The sequence below is a fragment of the Melospiza georgiana genome, chromosome 3, assembly GCF_028018845.1.
Source record: "Melospiza georgiana isolate bMelGeo1 chromosome 3, bMelGeo1.pri, whole genome shotgun sequence".
Lineage (NCBI taxonomy): Eukaryota > Metazoa > Chordata > Aves > Passeriformes > Passerellidae > Melospiza > Melospiza georgiana.
This window is the reverse complement of record NC_080432.1, coordinates 95,243,816-95,267,317: the sequence shown is the minus strand read 5'-3', so window position 1 is coordinate 95,267,317 and position 23,502 is coordinate 95,243,816. Positions and strand designations below refer to the sequence as shown.

Below are 23,502 nucleotides of genomic sequence, written 5' to 3'. Positions count from 1 at the left end.
GTATTGGTGTTGCATTTAGTATATATATATATATATATATATATATGTATACACACTATAAAGAAGGGTAACCAGGTCCTGACCAGAAATACTTAGAAACATACTAATTTCATATCAGTGTATCTTAAAAGCGACCCAAGAGCAAGGTACACCATTTTGGCTACAGGATATCTAATATAAAGTATCTGTTAATATGTTAAAAGTTCTCTTGTGAATTTTGTCATGTCAAGAAATTGTCATCCAAATTAAATCACCATGAAAACATAATGTTTTTTTCTTTAGTCTATAGATAATTATCAATTGATAATTTTATCACTACTCTATCTACAATCCTCCAACTTCAATGTAGATATCAAAGATGACAGAAGATGTTTGAAAAAGTCTTTGATTATTAACTATTACAACATCTTGAAAAATTACAGGTTTAAAATCTACATAGTCATATGAATGAAAAAGTTGCTTTGGAATAAGAAGTTAACTCTACCCACTTTAATTGCACAAAAGTAACATTTTATTTTATGACAATTAAAAATTAAGACAATTCTTTCCCTATTGAAAAGGATGTCCTCAGTGAAGTAGCTTAGGTACCCAGATTAACCTCATAGTTGTCCAAGAAATTAAGAAAACATTTATGAATGATGTGTGCTTCTTACAGAAACCATTCTTCATTGGCAGTTGACCTGTTGGGATACTTCTCTGAAAACACCGAGTAATATGGAAAAGAAAGAGCCTTTTTTCTCCAATGCAAAGTTATTTTGATGTAGAATTATGAGAACCAGGTTCAGATTTACCCAATGGAGAAGAAAGGAACTGGAAAAATAAGTGGCCTGTAGTTTCCCAATCACAGCTTCCTGGAGTTCTGCATGTGCCCCTGCCCATGAACTGCATTGCAAGCTAAATGGTTACATCACCCACCTGCTCACACACATCAGCATTCATACTCATGTTTGTCACTTAAAAAGAATAGGAAAAAAAAAAACCAAGACCTTGAAAGACCTCAATATTTGAGTAGTACACTAGTTGGCATCTCCTACTACTAACAAATCTTCAGTTCTTCCAAGGAAGACAAAGTTTGATGCATTCAGATGGATAGCTGAGAAGAGTAAACAGCCCCAAATCAGTCTGCAGAACATCATCACCACATAGCTGACAAGAGGCTACAGAAACTAGCAAAACTCACTACAGCACTCAAAACAAAAATGCACCACAAATCTAGACTTGTGTATTTATATTGATCCAAGTATGAACAGGCCATGTGAAAAAATAAGCACAACATGAACTGAAGGTGACCCAGCAAAAAAGGACCTGGGTTGCTCGTTGACCACAGCTGAACATGAGCCAGCAAGTGCCCAGGTGGCCAAGAAGGCCAATGGCATCTTGGCCCAAATCAGCAATAGTGTGGCCAGCTGATCAGGGCAGGGATTGTCCCCCTGTACTCGGCACTGCTGAGGCTGCTGCTCAAGTTCTGTGTCGAGTTCTGGGCCTCACAACTCAGGTAGAATATAGAGGTGCTGGAGCAAGGCCGGAAAATGGAAATGGAGCTGGTGGAGGGTCTAGAGCATAAGTCCTATGAGTGGCTGAGGGAGCTGGGATTACATAGCCTGGAGGAGGCTCAGGGGTGACCGTATGGCTCTTTGCAACTGCCTGAAAGGAGATTGTAAGCCAGCAACATGTAGCAGGACAAGAGGAAATGGCCTCAAGCTATAACAGGGCACATTTAGGTTGGACAATAGGGATAAATTCTTCCCAGAAAGGGTGATTAGACATTGGAATGGGCTGAGCAGGGAGGTGGTGGAGTCACTGCACCTGGACGTGTTTAAGGACAGCCTTGACAGAGCACTTTGTGCCAGGGTCTAGTTAACTTGGTAGTGCTAAGTCACATGCTGGACTCAATGATCTCAAAGGTCTTTTCCAAACTAACTGATCCTCTGATTCTGTGAATTCTGAGTTATTAAATTCAATGCAACCATTTATCCAGTGGACAGCCATTAGATACCCATAAAACATCCACTTCATAGTATTTGCACCTTGGGTAGAACATGATAACTCAGAAGAACCAGGTGAAAATACTCAGCTGGAACTTGTTAGGCTCAAAGCATAAAATATGGAGGATCTATGTTGTGCACTACAGAGGAGACGAGACTTAGGACATCACAATACTCATCTTGATTTAAGATCTCTAAACTACAGGAAACGATTGGAGACTTGTGGGTAATTTCTACTTCATGCGTAAAGAATGCAGGTGAAGATCCACACTTTGAATTGAGCCCTCCCAGAAACAAAGCTCAGAGATGGAATATTCTTTGGTTAATCAGCCATAACCTTTCCTCCTCCCCTTGAAAATGGGGAAACTTGTTTTCCAAGTTACTGTTATCAGATGGGTATTGCTAGGGGATAACAATGAACAAAGCATAGATTTTACTATCCCACAAGAATGAAGAATTAATCTTTTTGGCTGAGTGACAGTCTTGGAGATAATTAAAGGGATTCTATCACCATCAGACAAAACACAGCTTTTATATACAATGAAAGAAGGGAACCAATGACACAGGAAGAGACTTTGTAAGACAACTGAGGCCAGCAGCCTCTCACTACAGGACTGCCAAATTCCACCCAATGCAGGATTATACTGAATAAAATATTAATTGTGCCTATTGTGGCCTCCTTCCAAGTCTAATAGCCTTTACTGGGCCGTTGGTGCAAAACACACAAGAACAGGAATCCCCAGATACATACTAGAAAGCTTGATTCAAAGAAGGCTGTTGTGGACGATGTTCTTGCTGCTCTACCTGAGACTCAAGGGAAGATTTCTCTGAGAATAAAGGTCTGTGCAAAGTTTTGGACTATGGACTTCCCAAAGTAGTCCTATCACTAGCACTGCTTTCAGATACAAAATTGCTTTGCATTCAGAGCTGCCCTTTGCTACCAGAGCTCACTGTTACCTCCCTCTTAGAACTTTTTTTAAACAAGCTTTAGTTCAGCATGTCTGAGGACAGCAGACTTTATATTGAGGTGCAAGAACATGTTCTTGCAGGCTCTGAAATCTATGTGGTGCAGCGTTTTAATGGATTGGTACTTCACCTCTAAGCATTTGGTCCCTGCCCCGTTTAGGATAAAAGGCATAGCTAAATGTAAAGAGATTACTTATAGTCCTTGGCTTTATCTCTGTCACAGAAGCCCTACTCAGCTTGCAGCAAAATTATAGCTGCTATTCAACAGTGGCATATTAGGGGAACTGCCTTGCCAGCACTACAGTGCATGAGCAGTAATGGTTGAGAGATTGCACACTCCCACCTGCACTATACTTAGTTCTAGCCAACACTAATCATTTCCAAGACACATCTACTAATGTGCATTTCCTCTCACAATACTGACTAATGGTGAAAATCAATACAGCAAACTGATAGGATATATGACTTGGATATACCTGTTTCACATAATGGGAGCATTTACCTTTAAACAATTTGTGACCTATAAAATGTTCACTGCAATTAATGATTAATTAATTACAAAAGTGCAGACATTTGTTCCAATTACAGTTATCCTTACTGTTGTACTAAAGCATTGGGCTTGCTGGTATGGGCTTCCTTTTTTTTTTTCCTTTTTTTTTTTAATGGTAGCCAAAGAAGTAATTCACTGCTTAAAGCCAGTTTCTCTTCTGGAGCCCTTTCTCTCACATTTTCTGTGCCCCTTGACCTCAGACATCTGTCACAGCAACACTTCTGCTCAAAGCAGGGGAGAAGGTGAATGGTTTCATCAGAAGAAGATGCCAAAATGCTCCTTGCGTGGGCTGGGACAGAGTGATCATCACTCTCAGCTGCAGTACAACCTGACTGCTGCTCTGGAATATTCTCCAACCCCAAGAGGTCCCAGGACAGTGCACTGCTGATTCTGATGATTGGTTTGTCTCCCGCACTGCAGAAGGTGCTGATGAGAAGTCAATCACACCAGTCTGAAGGGCCACATTTTGCCCTGCAATCTTTATCCAGTAACAGCTATTGCATTCTATAGGGCAAAAAGACAACCTATTTTTTAATAGCTTCACATCGTCTTTTCTTCAGATCTTCTCTGTTTTCCAACAGGCATCATTGCATAACAGAAACACAATTGTTTTTTGCAAATGGTAGTTCTGAGAAAAAAAAAAACAGATACATGGAAAATAATAATGTATTTCCATCAGATCTCTGAGAAAGATCTATAGGTCTCAGAAGTCTTCCCAATAGCCAGTGGCCACAGACTGAGACACAAAGAACCAAAAATGGAATTACAGGCATCTTCAGGCCACCCTGTAAAATGGAAAAATTTAAATACCATCAGAAAAAGAAAGGAAGAGGAGAATATTGGCAAGGAAGGATATGGAAGAAAGAATGTGGAAGAAATACGGCGTATGCAAGGAAAAATGTCTAACAAGGTCTGTACATTTGTCTTGTGTATTAAATATTTTCTTCTGTATCTCAGAGCATTATTAAAGCATTGAAAAATGAATTTATTTCTGTAAGCATTCTAGATCCATTAAATAAACATCATTCTAATTCCTAAAAATTTTGGAAGCCCTCCTTATTTTACTTACCAAAATTTATAGATGACAATGGGAGTCCTCCCACTGTGTTCAACACTCTTTGGATCTCATACCAATGCTGCAGAAGCTGAACTTCCCCAATGCTCCTAATGTGAACTGGTGAGCATGTTCTTTTCAAAGTAATCATCATCAATGGATCAGTAAAATGTTCAAAAGATGCTGGACTTGGGTGATGAAATCCTGGTAGAATTAAAGTCAATAGCAAAAGTGCCTGTGACTTTCAGAGTTTTACCTAGAGTATCTGTCCAGGTCATACCTGCCACATTTCTGAAGCCAGAAGCAGTTGAAGAGCACCAGAAGCAGAGGTGAGTGTTCTGGGAGGCACAGTCTGCACGTCTGAGTGAGGGAACCAGTCACTGGAGAGCATTTGTACCAACCAGTAACATGCATACACTTCTCTTCTTTAATGAAATTAAAATATTTATACAGGAAGACGCAAATACCTGTTACTCTGGAACAAAAATGCGTGGATTTCCTTTTCCTGCACTGCTACCCATCAACAGCTGCAGTCTTAAAATCACAATCAGCCTCCTGAAACCCTCAAAATGCAAAAACAAATTGCATAACTGGGGCAAAAACTTATGCAGCATTTACATATGCAGATGACAGCAGTTTGATTGTCTGAGGCAAATGTTTTGGCCCAATTTTTACAAAGAATTGCTTACAGTGAGCTTAACAACACTGTGCAGGAAAGTTCTGGTCACCAATAGGCTGCTATGCTAAACCCCCAATGTAAACAGGCACACTGATCTGCTATCAGAGTTTGGACACAGAATCCATTATCTCAGGTAACAATTACTTCACTTGGTCTGAGCTCTGTCTGCCTGTTGCAGAAATCCCTCTTTCTTTCACATATTCAAAAGGGTCAATTACCATCCTATCTTCTGTTTCTCCTCATCACTTCAAACAACTTCCCTACCGGTATAAAGGGTCAGTCTTTAACAGTTTGCCAGTCTCCTTGGACACGTACAGCAGAGGCCCAACTAATAATCAAACCAGGCCAGCAGGGAACAAGCTTTGCCACTCATGCAAGCACATACAGGTCCTGAGAAACCTTTCCCTTTTGAATACTTAAATACCCATTGCAAATATTGGATATAAAAAAAAAATTGTCATCTGTTGCGGCAATTAAAAGAACCAGCCTGCCTAAAGATGAATCCCCAAAGACTCTCAGTTTCAGCCTACAACCCTTGAGTGCAAACTAGGAAAGAGGACTTTACTTACCATATTTGAGGAGCCTCCTCCTAAGTCTTAAGTTGGCTGATGCCCTAAGCACTACCAAAACACAAATATTAAACTACCAATAGATGGCAATGACTGTAAGTAACTCTAACATCACATGGCAATTGACTCGGGGGAACCACTGCACCACGCTTGCAATTCTCAGGCTTTCAGACCACAGCTGCTTCCTTGTCAAAGAGACTGTTTCATTTCTGAATCAAAGAAGAGCTTTGTTTTTAAGGATTTGTCTATTTACTAAATATACTAGCTAGAGTAATCAAGTAATCAAAGATGGTTATCCTTCTCTCTAAAATTTCTATTATGATAGTCCTAGATTATCACAGCTACTGTGATGCACCTAATTCTGCCAGATGTGTAAAAATTTGCTTATATTTTTATTAGAATGTGACTTGCAGTTTTCTCCCACAAAACTTCCCACAAAGCAAACTGCAACTTTGCTTTCCTAAGAGACTGACTCAAGTCAAAGCTTAAGTTAATCAGAGATAAGACTTTTTTCATTTTGCACCTTGATAAATTCCTTGCCACAAAGTTCCACAGGGCTGTGACTAGATCATTACTAGTATCTGCAGCAGCTAGCTAGTCTCCACCTGCTCCATGTTCACAGAAAGAGAGGATCAGCCTCATTCAAGAGCCTCATTCAACAAATCCTTTATTTTCACTTTTTTGCATTGCCTTTTTTTTTTTTTAATTGCTCACATTTTCTTTTGCAGTTCTGCAGTCACAGGAAACAGGGCCACCAGAAAAAGGTCACCTAGCTCACTTCTCTGTCCCAAAAAAAGATCAAATATATGAGATTGTACTACCTCATTACTAGAAGGCTTTTTTCTGCTTTATAAATAAAACCTTTTTTATCCTGCCACTTATCTACAAAACCGAGTAACTACATAGTCTTTCCTAGGGTATAAGAAACAAACAGTGTCACTCATTCCAAGAATGAATAACAATCTGCAACAAGTTGTAGCTTGCAACTACAGAGACCGACATATTGGTATACTTTAATTTCAAAAATATTTTTAGAAAAATCATATATTCAGTAAGTTTATAATTAACTAACACTTCTGTTGAATTTTCAGCTTGCCACAGAGATCCACACCCATACATTACATAAATCAGAGATGATTATGGCTGAAATTGTCTGGAATGATGAAAGTACACTGAGTCTTCAGTACATGGAACGCTGTACATCAAAAAGATGTCCTGGAATAGCTTATCTTCAGCAACCCCCAGCACAGGATCACTCACATACTTGCATTTGAGGCAAATGGGAATTGTGCCTCACCTACAATTATAAGAGGTTTTTTTACCTTACCAACAGCTGGTAAGGGGCTGGACTTCCTCTTGAACACACTGTTGTAAAGCACAACTGATGATGATGCAAAGTTCAGCTGGATGGCATCAGTATACAAGACAACTATACATATCTATAACCATACACACACCAATCTCCAGAGGTTTTGGCTATGTCATTACTGATACAGACAACACAAAGAATAAGTTGTTTCCTTTAAAACACTGGCCCATAATTATTTCACTCTCAAATCCATGGTGAGAGACACAGTAAAAATTGCATTTCCCACAAGTTAGCCAAGTAAGTTAACACCATGTTCTTCACCCACAGCTGACCTTGACTCACAGTGAAACAGCAGTCTTGTCTCTACAGGATTTCTAACATGCATATGTTATTCTTGCTATCAGTCCAAATTGTGCAACTGAACACCTTGTGCTACGTGCTGTAAAGACGCAGAAGAAAAAGATGGTCCCTGCAGAAAAAGCACATCTGCTTTGTCAGTCATAAAGCCTTAAAATACAGCTTCAAGGGATTCCACATTTCACTATCCCCTATGACTCCATCTTTCTCTCCACTTGACATTGTTGAGAACAATCTTATTTTCTGCAAAACAGATGTCATGGCATGTGCAACGTGAAAAAATATCTAAACCTTAAAGGTGAGTGATGATTCCATAAACTGCTAAATCATGTCAAACCTCAGAGTATTTTAAGGTTAGAAATGTGCCTGAAAGCCTGCTTAGAAAGTAGAGCTTTTAGTGACAGAAGCTCTCTCTTTAAAAGGACCTCCCAAATTTTGACTTTTAATTTGAACTATAAATTACAGGGGGGTTGTATTTAATTAAAATTTGTAGCTCTAGTCTGCGTCCACACCTGACATTCTGCTAGGCTTAGAGTCCTTTCCAGGTTATTCAAGTTATTCTTGATAATAGAATAAAAGATAATAGAATCCAGCAGTTGAATACTTTCAAAACAGCCAGTAAAATCACTGGACAGACTGTATTTACATTAGTACTGCAAAGAGAGAAGTTTGATCCTTAACATCCTAACGGTGTCCAAGATGGGCCAAGGCTGCCTTTCCAAAACAAAATGAACTCACCTGTGCCCTATGCACAGAAAAAGACATGGATTCTTGGTTTTCTCCATTTTATTTTTGTATTAAGGCATCTCAGTGTCATCTCTGACTCACAAATCCAAGAATGCTTAGGGTCAACACTGACTAGCATAAAAACAAGCAGGAAACATAGCAGCATAATGCTGAGTTGTGGAAACCCAAAAATTACTAGCTTTCATTATTCCACAGTGTCAATATTCATGTTAAAGCAAATGTATTCCTTAATACAAAATAGAGATTTATTAAGCAACCAAAAAATCTGAAAGGACCCACTTCCATCGTGTTTCTAAGCTATGTTTAATGAAGTGCATGACTATCTGTTTTGTCCAGCTTCTCTTGACATTATTTTTTTCCAACTTCTGACTTTAATTTATGTGAACTTAAAATGGGAGGAGCTATTTGGCCAACCATGGTATCTCCCCATTGGTGTTGAACTGGTTCCTGCTGCATCTTTTCAAACTTGCAACAGAAATGTGTATCTATGATTAAAAACAGAATTTCCTCTCCCAAATGGTTTTTCAGAACAGAGGAAGTAGGTAGAGGAATTTTTAAAGACATTTTCCAGATACAATGGCCTTCAGCTTGCATATTCCTCCCACCCTTCTGACCTGCACAGATGTTGTGGATTCCCTTCCACCACCTGATCCAACAGAAGAGTCAGCTCTTGGCTCTAGGGATGTTTCTATTCCCACCGACATGTGGAGTTACCAGAGATAAAATTACCTGTACATGGCAATATCAGGTGAACTCATTAAAAAAAAAATTAAAAATCTATATATGTATACAGCAGCACACTCTATCATCACATTTAAACAGAGTTAGACAACCTGACTTTACATACACCTTTTTCTCACATCTCCCATGTCCCTCCACAATATTTGTGTGCCATTCTGTAGACTGAACTTTGGACATTATTATGGCTATATCCTGATTTCAATGCCCTTGAGAAGAAGTTTGTACTGGACTTTCAGATATCCTTTTCAACATGATTTTTCTACAAACCTGTAAATAATACACAATATGGTCTCTAGGGCAAAATGAGCTCTTGGATGAGCATTACCTGCAAGGACTAGCACAAATATAATTTTCTTTTTGTCATCAAATAAAGCACTTTTACCTCTATACTTCTTTAATTCTTAGATCAGCGTACACTGTTTTAACATTTCATTAAGGCATGTCAGGTACAAATGTTTCATGTCACTTGATCCTAACATGCTATCTCAAGCACTTAATAATCAATCTGCTCTCAAAAAAGCCTATTTGCAAAACACACAACAGGAGGGAAACATGAATTATGCTTATTTAACCAACTGGATTGCTATCAGCCTCATAAAATTTCACTTTTTTTTTTAATTCGGTTAAAAAAAAAAAAAACAACACAAACAAACAAAAAAAACCAACTGAGGATCATCTCAACCACTTTGCCCTTTCCACGGCCATCCCAGCCCAAAGGACTAATACCAGCTCAGGTATATTTGCACACCATGCACCCATACTGACCATTTTTATGGAGACATACTTTTACTGGCTTATTGGCAAACAAGGAGATGACAGAAAGAAACTCACCAAATGGAATGAGAAAGGAACCACATCCCTTCACCCAGCTCAGCAGGAAAAGGCGAGTCAAGACTCATCTAATATCTTTACTCCTGTTTGCTCTTTTTCAAATTACTTCTCAGGTGGTACAATCAAACTGAAATCCTTTCAAGCAGTAGTGCCTGTCATAGATTTGAAAAAGAACACCATGCTCTTTGCCACCATCAAGGAGATGCTGTTCTTATTTTACCTCCTCACCTTCTTTTCCATGTTGGCCCAGAGAAATGTGTTTTTATAAGAAGTCACTAAAATTAGTGAGTAGCCTGGCTTAGAAATGCTAGTGTTAACATTTGCAGATCCACTCTCAAGCCATACTGTCAATTTGCTAAGTGTCTTTTGTATTAAAAGAGATGCAATGGTTAAACTAACACCCTCCTGGAAACTATGCCAAGGCACATGGAAAATGAGGTGACTGGAGATAGCCAACACCGCTTAATTGAAGGCAAATCACGCCTGACAAATTTTGTGGCCTTCTGTGATGGGGTGACAGTGCAGGTGGCTGAAGGAAGAATGACTGATGTCATCTACCTGACTTGTGCAAAGCCTGTGACAGCGTCCTGCACAACATCCACATCTCTGAACTGGAAAGACATGGACTTGATGGATGGACCACTCAGTGGAAAGAAATTAACTGAATGGTCACACTTAAAAAGTTGCAGTCAACAGCTCAATATCCAAATGGAAACCAGTGACAAGTAATGTTCCTCAGGATCTGGTACTGGCATCAACAAACATCTTCGTTGGTGACACAGATTGTAGGATTGAGCGCACCCTCAGCAAATTTGCCAACACCACCAAGCTGTGTGGCACAGTCAACACGCTGGAGGGAAGGAATGCCACCCAGAAGGACCTGGTCAGACTTGAGGTGGGCCTGTGAAGTTCAACAAGACCAAGTACAATGTCCTGCACCTGGGCTGGGGCAATCCCAAGCACAAATACAGACTGGGAAGAGAAAGAATTGAGAGCAGCTCTGAGGTGAAAAATTTGGGGTTGCTGGTGGATGGAAAGCTGGACATGAGCCTAAAAGCCAACCACCTCCTGGGCTGCATCAAAAGCAGCATGACCAGCAGATCAAGGGAGATGATTCTGCCCCTCCACATCAGTCTCAGGAGACCCCCACCTGGAGCACGGCATTCAGCTCTGCGGTCCCCAGCATAAGAAGGACATAGAGTGACAGGCATGAGTCCAGATAAGGGCCATGAAGACAACTGGAGGGCTGGAGAACTTCTCCTATGAAGACAGGCTGAGAGAGTTGGGGTTGCTCTGCCTTAAAGTCCCTTCTAGTACCTGAAGAGCGCTACGAGAGAGCTGGACAGGGACTTGTTACAAGGGACAGGAAAAGGGGGAATGGCTTCAAACTGAAAAAGAGTAGGTTTAGATTAGATATGATGAAGAAATTCTTCACTGTGAGGGTGGTGAGGCACCAGAACAGGTTGTGCAGAGAAGCTGTAGATTCCAAATCCCTGGAAGCATTCAAGACCAGGCTGGTTGGGGTTTTGAGCAACCTGGTCTAGTGGAAAGTGTCCCTGCCGATGGCAGAGGGGTTGGAGCTAGATGGTCTTTAAGGTCCCTTCCAACCCAAGCCACTACATAATTCTCTTAAGATCTAAAAAAGCACAAAAAGAAAAAAGGATCAGGATAACGGTGTACTGCAAAGCAGTTTATAGCTAATTTATATGCAAAGCTAATTGTAATTCAGATAAGCATATCACAAGATAGAAGAAGTTGCACAATGTTACACAAGCAATGAGGTGTATCCAAATCTATTTTTTGTATCTCTGCCATACAGTGACAAAGTAGGAATCTCTACAACCGTAAATGATCTTCAAGTGACTACAGCTCTTTTGTTGAAAACAATTTTTTAACCACATAGACCAAAATGTACATGTCTAATGTTCAAAGAATCCCCTTCTTCTTGTGTCTTCTAACCAGAGACATGAGATTTTCAGGCAGTACCTGCTGAGTGCTTGGAAAAACAAGCCCCTTACACAAAATTGAGGAATGCACAGATCTCAGTACCACTGGACTAAACAAACTTGTATAAGACACTACCACATAAATCCTTGAAATTTCAGCTCCAGAAATTTTTTGTCATACAAGGCTAATGGATTAATTCTCACTAATTTAAAACGGGATCTTTGCCAAAGCAAATAGGAAAGTCATGTGAGTCAAACCAGATCCTCATATTTAAAGAAAAGAATTTTGAACTTAATTGTAGTTTATTTCATAACATAAAAGAAGAAAGTATTAAAAACTAATTTCTAATAGAAAATCAAACTATCTCATTTGAAAGGAGAAATATTGTCATGTTTTTCCATTCCTGCCCTACTTCAGAAAACAGACATCTTCTTTTCTAAAGCATGTGATTCCTCCCAATGTTTCCAGCATGATTAATATATAACACAGCTGGTTCTCAAGATTTGCAACAATGCATTCGAACTTATCTACTGTCTTCTATGATGAATACAAAAGTTTATGTACTTACAGCAAATTGTATATTTATCATTTGCATTCAGGTTTGGTTTTTTTTTTAATTCTGTGAGTAGAATCCCTGTGAATACTTTAAGGCAAACAAAGCAGTTTCAAGGAAAATGAAGAAAAAGAGGCTGGTTGTATTTAAAAGACTATTTTATAGTCAGGATCTTATCACAAATGATTATGAATGTATCAATTACACATTTCTTAGTAAAGAGAAAGGTTGATTAATGCTGATATCCTATGCCTTTCAATTTGATACTGTTTTGATCATTAGTGTTACAGGCTACCTGTAAACAAGGGCAGCAACATGCCTCCAGAGAGGACTGAAAAATACTTCTTGGCTTATGTCACGGGTGTGATACCTCTTGGGGAATGTTGTTTTCAAGCTTACCATAACCAAGGTACTGGCTGATGAAGGGACAATTTAGAGCAATAAATGCCAAGATCAAATTTAATATTCAGAAGTTTGGGCAAAACAATAAAGAAATCAAGAATTCAATTTATGAAGCATGGGTTAATAATTCTGTCTTAAATGGAATTGCTCTGAAAGCCATACTGGAAAAGTAAGTTAACAGCTGAAAAACCTAGAAATTAACACAGAATGCTTTCCTCCCTTCAAGAAATTCTCAATTACTTCAGTGGAACAGGATTAGGCCATTGGCTCTGTAAATGTAGCCATGCAAATGTATTGTCTCCTTGTACTAATATAGATGTCTGGCAATTTCTTTTTGCTTTTACCATGGTTCTAAATATCCTGACGTTTCAGCAGAAAAATAACATTTAAGTGTATGACTGAACACTGGGACATATTTTGGACATTTAAGGGTTACAATTAACAATGAGGTCAAAATTTCTACTTTAAAAACATCAAACTATGATCTGAAATCTGTAATTCTCATATAGGAAAATTCAGAATGTGTATTAATTAAAAAATATCAAGAAAGCTACTGATTTTGCTGTCTAAGTTTCTAGCCCAAAATTTTTGGTTCCTATTCATCCATTGGCTAGTAAAAATGAGCAACAGGTGGAATCTCCCAACTTACTTGCATCCTTACATCAAAATACTACAGATGAGTAAGAAAAAGCCCCATTTCTCCCACAGCAAATACTTTTAAGCTCAATTTCATAATAGAAATATTTTCCAGTAAGCAGCTGGGCCACTGAGCAGCTCTTGGGAATACAGGTTCTGTAGAACTCAAGAATCATAAGGACCACAGATTACCTCAAGTTGGAAGGAACTCTTAAGGATGGAGTTCAAATCCCTACTCCTTGCAGGACTACGCAAGAGTAAATCATAAGCCTAAGAGTGTCATCCATATGTTCCTTGAACTCCATACAGGGAGTCAGGAAGCTCCACAGAAATAAGACACCATTAGACAGGAGAATTTTGGAATTCAGGATAGTTTATTCAATTTTCAGACAATCTGGAAGGAAATGCTTAACATTGTGAGACCCCAGAATTCTGCTTAAGGAATTTCAAGGAGTTGAAACTCAGCTTCCCCCAGTTCCTGGCTTTTTTGTGGGGTTTTTTTTGAGAGCCCTGGTTCTTTCTTAATTTCCCATATTAATGTTTCCAATACTCAAATCTATAGTACCATTACAAACATATGGAACAAATCAGTGGAGTTCTCATGTCTTTTCATATTTTAGTACCTGTTTTCCCTGCATGTTCAGCATTTCACTTTTATCAGATTTTTAAAAATATATACAAAATTGAGGAAAAGTAGAAGATGGAGGCAGAAAATAAAATTTGCTATGAAGTAGGAGCACTCCACAACTGATTTAAACACACCAAGACTCATGATGCAAATCTCGCATCATCAATAGCAGATGCAAAGCTTTTAGATACATGACACTGTAATTTCACTTCTAAATTTTGCACCAAGTTTATATCAACCTATCAATGGAAATGCCTCAAAATCAGAAGCATTTATACACTAAGAAATTAGTGGCGTGGTGGCTCTGGGAATCTGCAAACCCTGACTGTTTAGTTGTGGTTAGCAACTTGGTGCTGACAAATCTTATGTATTGAAAAAAAAGGTGTCAATTTGTATATATATTACCATAAAGGTGCATCTGTGACTCTTGTAAAGTACACAAAAAGCAAGCAAATTAGGTAGTGAGATATCCCATTCACACTTCTCTTAACTTCTGAGTACATAAACACAAGTGAGACTTCTGAGTGGTCACAAGATGTGGCTCACTAACCTCTATTAAATTATGAAATCTGTGTAGAGATCACATTTTTAGGAATCCTCTTGCAATATTGCAATGCAAGGACAGTTTTCTAGACCAAAATATTTATAAAGATAGCTACTTCATAAACTGTAATTCTCAAAAAGCTGCTCTATCTTTTCTTCCCTAGTTCCTGAAGTGATTCACCCAGCATCTGGAAACGAAGATACACGTATTGCTCAGTGGCTTCTGATGTATATTTGCAAAATTAAAAACACCTTTAAAACCAAAAAGGAAGATGCTTTCACTAAGAGTAGAAATACTTATGATTCTGAATACAGAAGACCAATTATAGGAGTCAATCTGAATATAATTCCTGGAAGCCTCAGAAGCATACTCTGATATGTGTTATTGGCAGTACTGCTTTGAATCTGATTGTTCTGCTCTTTGAGTAAGCTGCACTTATGACTGCTAAAAAAAAATGAATTTCAAGTGAACCACATTTTACTGAATTTGGCAAGAAGCATGGGCATAGGAAAAGGATGTTCCATGTCAGTTTTTCAAACAGAACACATCCATCACAGTTTTTGCAAAATAAAAATTTATTAACTATATCAAATAACATATAAGACAACAAATAAAAAGTGCAGAGTGCATGAGTCATTAACACATGTGCAATCTTGTCATATGCCCATATTTTCCACTGGAGTTGGCTGGAATTAACACTGTGGCAATCTGTGCTGGCTCTTGGGCAGGTAGGAGGTAAAGGAAGAAGGTATATGGGATGAGACCTGCTTTGCAGGGCAGTCTGTGAAACACAGTGACTGCTGCAGTGAAATGACTGGGTGTTTTATCCCATACTGCTTTGCAGGGCCTGCATTTGCTAAATCAGGATGCTCAGCCTTCAAGGTAAACCACTCAAGTGTGCCTTTTCTCCAGCATGTTGTGTCGCAAAGGCCAAACAGACCTACGGAAAATATCTACCTTCTCTTTCTTTTCTTTCTTCTAAACATCATCTGCTTCTTCTCAGGCAAGGTCACTGATAAGCAACAACAAAACAAAAAAGGCATAGTTAGATTGGACAGGTCATAGATAAAAATCTCCATCCTTTTCCCACTTTTTTTTTCCTCATAAGATATGAAATGGATCAGCCTCACTGTGGGCAGTTCAGAAAGTCTGTCATTGATGGCTACTTTAAATTTAGCACCTTTTCAAGACCTTGGATACAGAGGGTGGACTACCACAGGTACCAGTTGCAGAAACATGGCAGTAAGTGACTGAACAGACAGCAATCTGCTCAGAAAGGGCAGAGACCCCTGAGAAAGTTCTTCAGAGCAGCTGGAGTTCACCCAGACACCTTAGCAGCCTTTCTGCTATGAGCACTTCTCCAGAGCTGATAAAAGTGAGGCACTAGCACACTGTAAAAGGAGATGTAAAAGAGGCCTTCCTCATTCTCAGCATTTAAAGAATACTTGCTGAAAAATGCTGACAGTGTCCTGAAGATAAAAGGGGATGTTCATGCAAAGATCAACCTAAAAATCCATGAATGGAAATAGATAGCTGCTATTGTTTAATTCAGTGAGCAGCTTCTCTGAGCCAACATCAAAATGGCTCTGTTCCCTGAAATAAAAATTTTAAAAAATGTTGCACTGGGCTTACTCTCAGAAAGCAAGGGGCTGCATGTATGAAGGTTCCACTACATGTATACATTTTATTCACAGAAAACACAGTTTTAGCAAACAATTACTAGTCTACTTTTAAGAGTCTTGTTTCCCATCTGTTCTAATGGCATACTAAGGTGTCAGTTTCATTGCCATTGTTTTTGCCCCTGCACGCAAAGAACTGATATTTAGTCACAGAAATTCCACATGCCCACATATATTTATCTATATTTAGCACACATTTATGAATACTGGGTGTGGTGTTTTTTATCTTTTGGTTTTGTTTTTACTTAAAATTGACAGTGCATATAGGAGTGTTAAAATAAACTGGCTATTTGAAAGGCATTTTCTTTGTTTCCTGTCCCTTTGTAATCAGACACTACGCTAAGAGAGCGATGAAAGAGCTGAAGGGAAAGAATAAGTTCCTAGAGCTGGGAAAAAAACAGAACAAACTAGCAGAAGTAGCATATAAAAATAAACTTACCTGAGCTTTTTTGTCTTTCCAGCTGGTCCTTGGATTCATGACTTCCCTCCATGTACATCTCTTGACTCCTCTGTGTAATCCTTCTTAACAAGTTTGTTGTCCATATCCACTTCTCAGGTTCTTTTCCTTCTCTTTTTCGACATCCAATGTCCAAGGGTCACAGAATTCTGATTTTTCTTAGTGTCCAAACTCTGTATGTTGGCTAACAGAACCTCAGTTTTTCCACCAGCAGTTTCCTTTTAATTGAATGTTTGATTCTTTTTCCCTGATGTGACATTGTTACTCATTCCTCTCATCACAATCTTTCCATCTTACACAGGCAATGTCCAAAAACCACCTTGGTTCTTGTGAGAATGCTGCAGCCTGGCCTGGGCACACTAACCCTGAGGACTGAAGTATGCAATTTTCCTGGAATATGGAGGTCCAGTAACTCCACACACAGTAAAGACCTTAGCTCAAGTAGATCCAAACATGCAGAGTATTTTAAAAGGTTGAGAAAAACATTTATTCATCACTGGAAGTGATAAGATCTGGAGTTTGATGAAAACTGGAGTTTGAGACTGGGTGCAGGTTGATCACAGCCAAAGGAACAGTGGATTGTGAAATTCTTGAAGAGCAGCAAATCTGTTTCTCTTAGTAAATACATAACATATCAACTGTACAGGCATCATACCACTGCTGGAACAGACATCTTTTTCTATGTGTGAGGGTATTTTAACTTGACCTGTGTAAACTCTGGGTGTTTCCTAGCAAGACCCGGAATGGACTTTGTGCTTGTACATGCTGAAAAAACACAAGCATTACTTTTTAGTGTCAACTCCCAGCCCAAGGAATCTGTTTTTCTGGATTTTTAATTCAAACCATGCAGCTTAACCAAGACACTGCTGAAACATAATTCTGAATTCATAATAATTTGTGCTAGATATACCAAGAGTATTATAAAGATACAAAGAAAGTATCTGTAGTACACCTCATCATTTTCTATGACATAAGTTCTTCTATGACATAAGTTCTTCCTAAATATGCACATTCTTCTCTCCCCCCCTTCACTCTCTGATTTAGTCTCAAAAGTGCGGAACTTAATATCCAGCAAAAACAGAACAGATGATTTGGGATACAAGCATCATAAAGTCACCCCAGGACAGCCCCTAAAAAATCTTGAGTATTTGTTCATAGGATATGACAGCCACAATGTATGCAAACAACTAATATATGTTTTAACTATGTTATAAAGATAGTTTCATATTCAAACATGGCCTTTTCCTCTTCGAACGACAGAGGAATTGCTAGTATCTCTGAAAATACTACCAAAACAAATCACTGGTGCTGAAAACTAATACACAGAATTCAACAGTCCTGAGGTAGGAGAGGTGAAATAAAAGGATGAACCACTGATTTACAGTATCACAAGAGGCCTGGGAAACCCCTTTCAGTAGTATTCCTAATGTGAGAGAATGCCCTGCTGCAGCACTGAAGAAATGCCAGAACATCTACTCCCTACAGTTTATCCTCAAAACAAACCTTGGAGATCTTTAGAGATCTTCTCTTTCTGCACTTTGACTATTTTATTTGAACTGAGGAACTGTTCAGAAAGTGACAAAGATGGACTAGGTTAAATGCTGTAACATGGTACTTATTCACACTACATTAGGCAGAGGAACACTAAAATTAGGCATAAAAATTTTATTCCCTTGGTAATATCCTCCAGTATTGGCTAGAGACAGGAGGAAAAACGGGGATTTCCCTTGGAAAAATAAAGCAAGCTGTTGATATGAAATATAAACATTGCAGTATTACATCTGCAATAGTATCACTATTTCTATTTGAGGGGACGGGACATAAGGGAGACAACATCACCAGAAAGCCTGGAAAAAAGGAGCCATTCAGTGAGCAGTCTAAAGTCTTTTTGGAATGGTAACTGTACTCTCCATTATGTTCTGCCAATAAACAATATTATTAATAAAAAATCTTGAGAGAGTGAGGAGATGTCCCCTTTTGATTTTACTGGAGTCACATGAGAAATATGTTTGGCCTGCCATCCTATAAAATACTATTACAAGCCCGTTCCAAAGCTCCTCACTGCTCTCTTTTCTTTGGGGTCAGAAGCAGGATCATGTAAAGTAGGAACAAAACAGCAGCCTTTTTAAAACCCCTCATAAAAATATTTTTTCTTAAATTGCTGCTTTGCCCTAATTCACTTTATTACTGCACCAAGCAAGGCACAGGACTTGCCAGATTCAGACTAAACCAGCTAAAGCCAACCAAGTGAACATGTATTTGTTGTATACTATGCCCTTTGTAACCAACTTCCTGATAAAAAATGCCAAGAAGACATGAGGTATGAGAAATGCAGACCTTAAATACTTCACAAAATAACAGACCCCAGTACTGGTTTAGTTGGAAATCTGTGACCTTACAGATGTTTATGTGTTTGCTTGGTGCAAAACTATAATCAATTTGACTATAACAGACCTTCAAGAAACATAAAATTTATCCTGAAGAAAACTGTTTTCTCAAACCAACTGCCCAGATGCATTAGGCAGGTGGGAGTTTCAGCAAACCAAAGGGTCTACTGGCAGACACAACATTGATTTCCTATTGTTTACAACCTACCAGACAGTTCTATACTGACCTGATTTGATGGTTCTCTCTGGGGCACCCTGCAGCCCTGGCTATTTCCACCACCAAGCTGGCCAGCTTCCTTACTTGGCGACTGTGTTCCACATCTGCAGCTTCAGTATATACTGAACCAGTATATACACACTGAAAATCTGATCTGAGATTGGATTTTAAATCCGATCTAATAATAATGTTTACTGTTTTCATGACTAGAAGTATGATCCCTTTAAGGGATCAAAAATTCTATTGTGATTTTTGTCTGTCTCCACATTCAACTCCCTCTCCCCACACAAGATGTTTCCCCTTCATTTCAGTTTCACTACATTTTGCTGCTTTTTCTTCTATGGCTGAAATAGACACGGGCTGAAATAGACAGAGTGATTCTAATCAATGCAAAATACTGTGAAGGATTCTAAAGAGATAATCTTTGTCAACAAGCTACAAAAGCTTTGATTTTTTTTCTCCTTGTGACTTTTTAATCTAGGATATGTGGAGAAGACAATGCTATTTGGTCTGCACCCATTTTTACTCCATAGAAATCTGGCTGCACTTCTGTTTAAAACACCACTGATAATCTTATTAGCATTTCTCATTATTCCTATTACGAGAAAGAAAAGGTCAGTAAGTAATCCACAGCCATAAAGTTTTCTAGTACTATACTATCAGGAACTTCACATCTTTACTGAAAGTTGATCATCATGATGCAAACATTTATCAAGCTCAGACAAAGTGATATTAAACTCAGTATTTCCATGAGGATATTCAGTGCTGCATACCTATTTAATATCAAAGTACTTTTCCACCCCTGACTCTGTCAAAAAAACAATGACTGTTCTCAAAGTTGATCAAGAAATGATTCTAAGACAGACAACTTTGTTTTATAAATGTGCTTGGCAATGCACTTAGAAATACCCATGCTCATTTCCCATGGAAATGCTAATGTATGGGAATTATATTTTCATTTTTTTAGGGTCCATATTAAAGCCTGACCAGCACAGACCAGTTTTCAAAACAGTTTCTTTTCTGCCATTCAGATAGCAAAGTTTCTATGCCTTGCCAATAGTCTGCCGCATATGTGTAGCATGTATGTGTATATAATCAAAATATTCCTTTGCATATCTTACTCATCTCCTCAACACAAAAATGAAACAAAATAGAAGAGAACAAGAAAAACAGAAACCCTCAAAAATAGTCCTTAACAAATCTGGAGAAATCATATATCTCTGATTATACTGAAATAGCTCCTCTTCTTTCTTAATTGTCTTTGTCTCCAAACACACAGTTGCTCAATTTTATAATATGTAACATCCAAGACTGTAGAGTAAAACAACAAAGTCATACTATGAACCAAGAACTACTACAATAAAACGGATGCCCTTTTTGAAAATGTGGGCATATAACTGGGTATTTGAATCTAAAACAAAGAAACCGTTGCAAATATTTGGCATTTAACTATTGCCCTTGTTGGTGAAAATGGGGGGGAAAAGGGGGGGGGGGGGGAAGGGGGAGGAAGAACATTCACTCTCCAGAAAGTTCAAGCTGTAAAATACATACAAAATTGAATCTACTATTCAGATCAGATTAAAATATACCTAATTCTACATTTACGCATTGTAATAATTTATTCTTCTCTTTGTTTCACTTGATAAATCAATGTAGTTTTTAGAAAAATATAGTTACTTAGAAAGATCCTGGTTTTTACATAGTCTTGCATCACTCTGTATTTCTAATGTTCAAAGTGTTGTGTTGCCATCTTAATTGTTTTTAAATGTGTCATATTGCAAACAAGTATAAATATATAGTTATCAGGTGACACTACAGCAACCAAGTTTAACCTTATCATTCCAAACTAAATCAACCTTAATAAATCATATGGGGTACCTGCAAATTGCCCAGCAAGGGTTAACTGTTTGTTCCAATATTTGGGGGGCTTTTTTGTTAGGAGAGTGACATGACAAAGACTTCTATTTGTTTGGAAATTTTTCAAAATAAACTATCACCCTGAACTGAAATGGCAATTAAAAAAACAAAAAAGAAAGGGAAAGAAAGGTAAAAACTAAACATCATTTGGAACTGTAGCTGTTGTTCTCCCCAGCAATATACTTAAAGGTAACAAAACCCCCACACCACTCAAATTACAGCAAATAATCTATTAAACTGTTCTACAATAGTCACAAGAACTATGTAAAGACAATTACCAGATAATAATTTCTACTTAACCACAACCTTAAATGCAGTTTCAAAATTAGGTCAGTTAAAATGAAAATCACCATTTTTAAGGAGGTTAGGAATCATCAGAATTGAATAAAAATATTCCTAAATGACTACACAAAAAAAAAAAAGCAAACATAACTAAATGTTCAAGTACTCCATATTTTATACACAGCATCAGAATTATATAAGAAATGCCTATCAATGGATGCTCTGTTCAAGAAGTGGAATTCCAGTCTGACTCAGTATTATTATGTGACAAAAAAAATCTAATTCACAGATAGCTTGTTTTTTTTTCTTTTTTCTTCTCTCAAAAAAGAAGCCTTTATAAGGACACATATGTAGCACAGATACATAGAGCTGAGAGAATCACTAGCAATTTGTCAATCTGCAACTTGGGCTTTAGCATTACTGTCGAGTTTGTGTTAAATAAGCATTTTTTTCCCTTTCAACCAAGAAAATGCATACCACACCAATCAAAACTAATCACAGCAGGGCTTTCATTGAAACAGTAGTTGCTAATTTTACAGGTCTGCCCACATTGTTCTAGAAAATAGGAAGCAGAAATCTGACATTTCCAACAGTCATTATTAAAACAACAATCGCTGAGAGCTCGATCCTGTTCTCACTGGAAGCAATGTCAAACTCCCCGTTGACTTCAGGGAGAGCAGGATCGGGCCCCGAGATGCTCAGCCTCCTCCAGCTCTATGCTCAGGAGTATGTGTTGAGGAGCTGGGGGGGAAGAAGTACAAGCTATTCCTTTGTTAACTGCCCAAAGAGTTGAACTTTCCATCACTTTGTCAACAACAGCGAAGTGCCCTGCAAGCAACAACGGTGATAAAAGAACATATTTACCTTGAAAGAACAGGAAAGGGAAAGCCGCAGAATTGCAAAACAAAGTAGTCCAAAGGAATTATCTCTGCATGCAGTCCAAACGTGCACCTTCAAGTAGGCCACAGTCTGTCAAGCAGTCGTCTCAGCACCAGCCACCCTGCCTTCCATCTTACGAGATTCACCCAGAAAACTGACAAACCTGCTCCACGACAACAAAACTCTCCTAATGCTTTTGAACGCCCACCATTTGTTCTCCATTCATCCAATCAACTTTCCACTGCACATCTTCTCCTGCGACTGAGGCTCAGAGGCAGGATCCCTTCTCATCTGTATGCTAATTATTTTGCCACATGGACAAAAGTAATAATGCTTTCAGACAGGAAACCAACGGGCCTGAAGTCGAAGGCAGAAATTAATAAGTTTCCACCACTGAAGGCTGAGAAGGTGGGCATGCGTGCAGCTCTGTGGCTGATGGATCAGCTGTAACCTCCATTTAAGAGCAGCAGAGAGGCGACGGGCTGGAGGAAGCCTAGGCAGCGTAGCATGCATCAAGCCCTAGTTCCCCTAGAGACCACATTACTGCAGCAGAACAGCATCCGTAGCAGATTGCTGACTTACCCCGCCTGAGCCCGCATCCTTTAAGCAGCGCGGCGCGCATCCATCCCGCCGGCCCCGCGGCGCGGTGCAGTGCCCGGCGCGGCCGCGCAGGCCCGGCCCCCGCGGCGCGGCGGGAGGCGGGCAGGGCTGGGGCCGCGCACCCCGGCCGGGCTCCCCGGCGGCGGGGGGCGCCGCGCCGGCGCTGTGTTCCACCCAATGGAGGGGAACGCCGAAACGCCGCAGCCGCCCGGGAGGGGAGACCGCTAAAAATACTCCCCTGCCGCTGTGCTGGCGTATAATGGTGTCTCCGATAGAGAACTCCCCCCCCACCTTCCTCCCCAAAAAAAAGAAAAAAAAGTCCCAACAAAGAGGTTTCTAAATGGATATTGTAAAGAAAATAATGATCGAAACCATCGGGTTTTTTCTGCTGGAGTACCTCACCAGGGTTTCTAGTTAATTCTGCTGAAGCTTTGCTTATATTACCTGTTCACACCATTTTCTCCCCTTTGAAACAAAAGAAATTAACTATTTACAGAAGAAAAGATTAGCAACCTTACACCATTAGCTACTTGCGCAGCTCAACTTTATGTGATCAAGAGCCCAAACAGAAACCAGGACTCATACC

At 39.0% G+C, this 23,502-nt stretch overlaps 1 protein-coding gene across 16 annotated transcripts in view; it reads right to left on the bottom strand.

Moving 5' to 3' along the window:
• MYT1L (myelin transcription factor 1 like) overlaps positions 1-22,639 on the bottom strand; it is a 302,310-nt gene extending 279,671 nt beyond the window's left edge. For 6 of the 16 annotated variants that reach the window (XM_058019589.1, XM_058019600.1, XM_058019602.1 and 3 more), the window contains exon 1: positions 22,302-22,634. The gene's annotated coding sequence lies outside the window, so the exon portion shown is untranslated. Of the gene's footprint in view, positions 1-22,301 lie in introns of all 16 variants that reach the window. The other 10 variants (XM_058019588.1, XM_058019587.1, XM_058019591.1 and 7 more) reach the window with 5 other exon arrangements.
• Between the last annotated feature and the right edge of the window lie 863 nt (positions 22,640-23,502).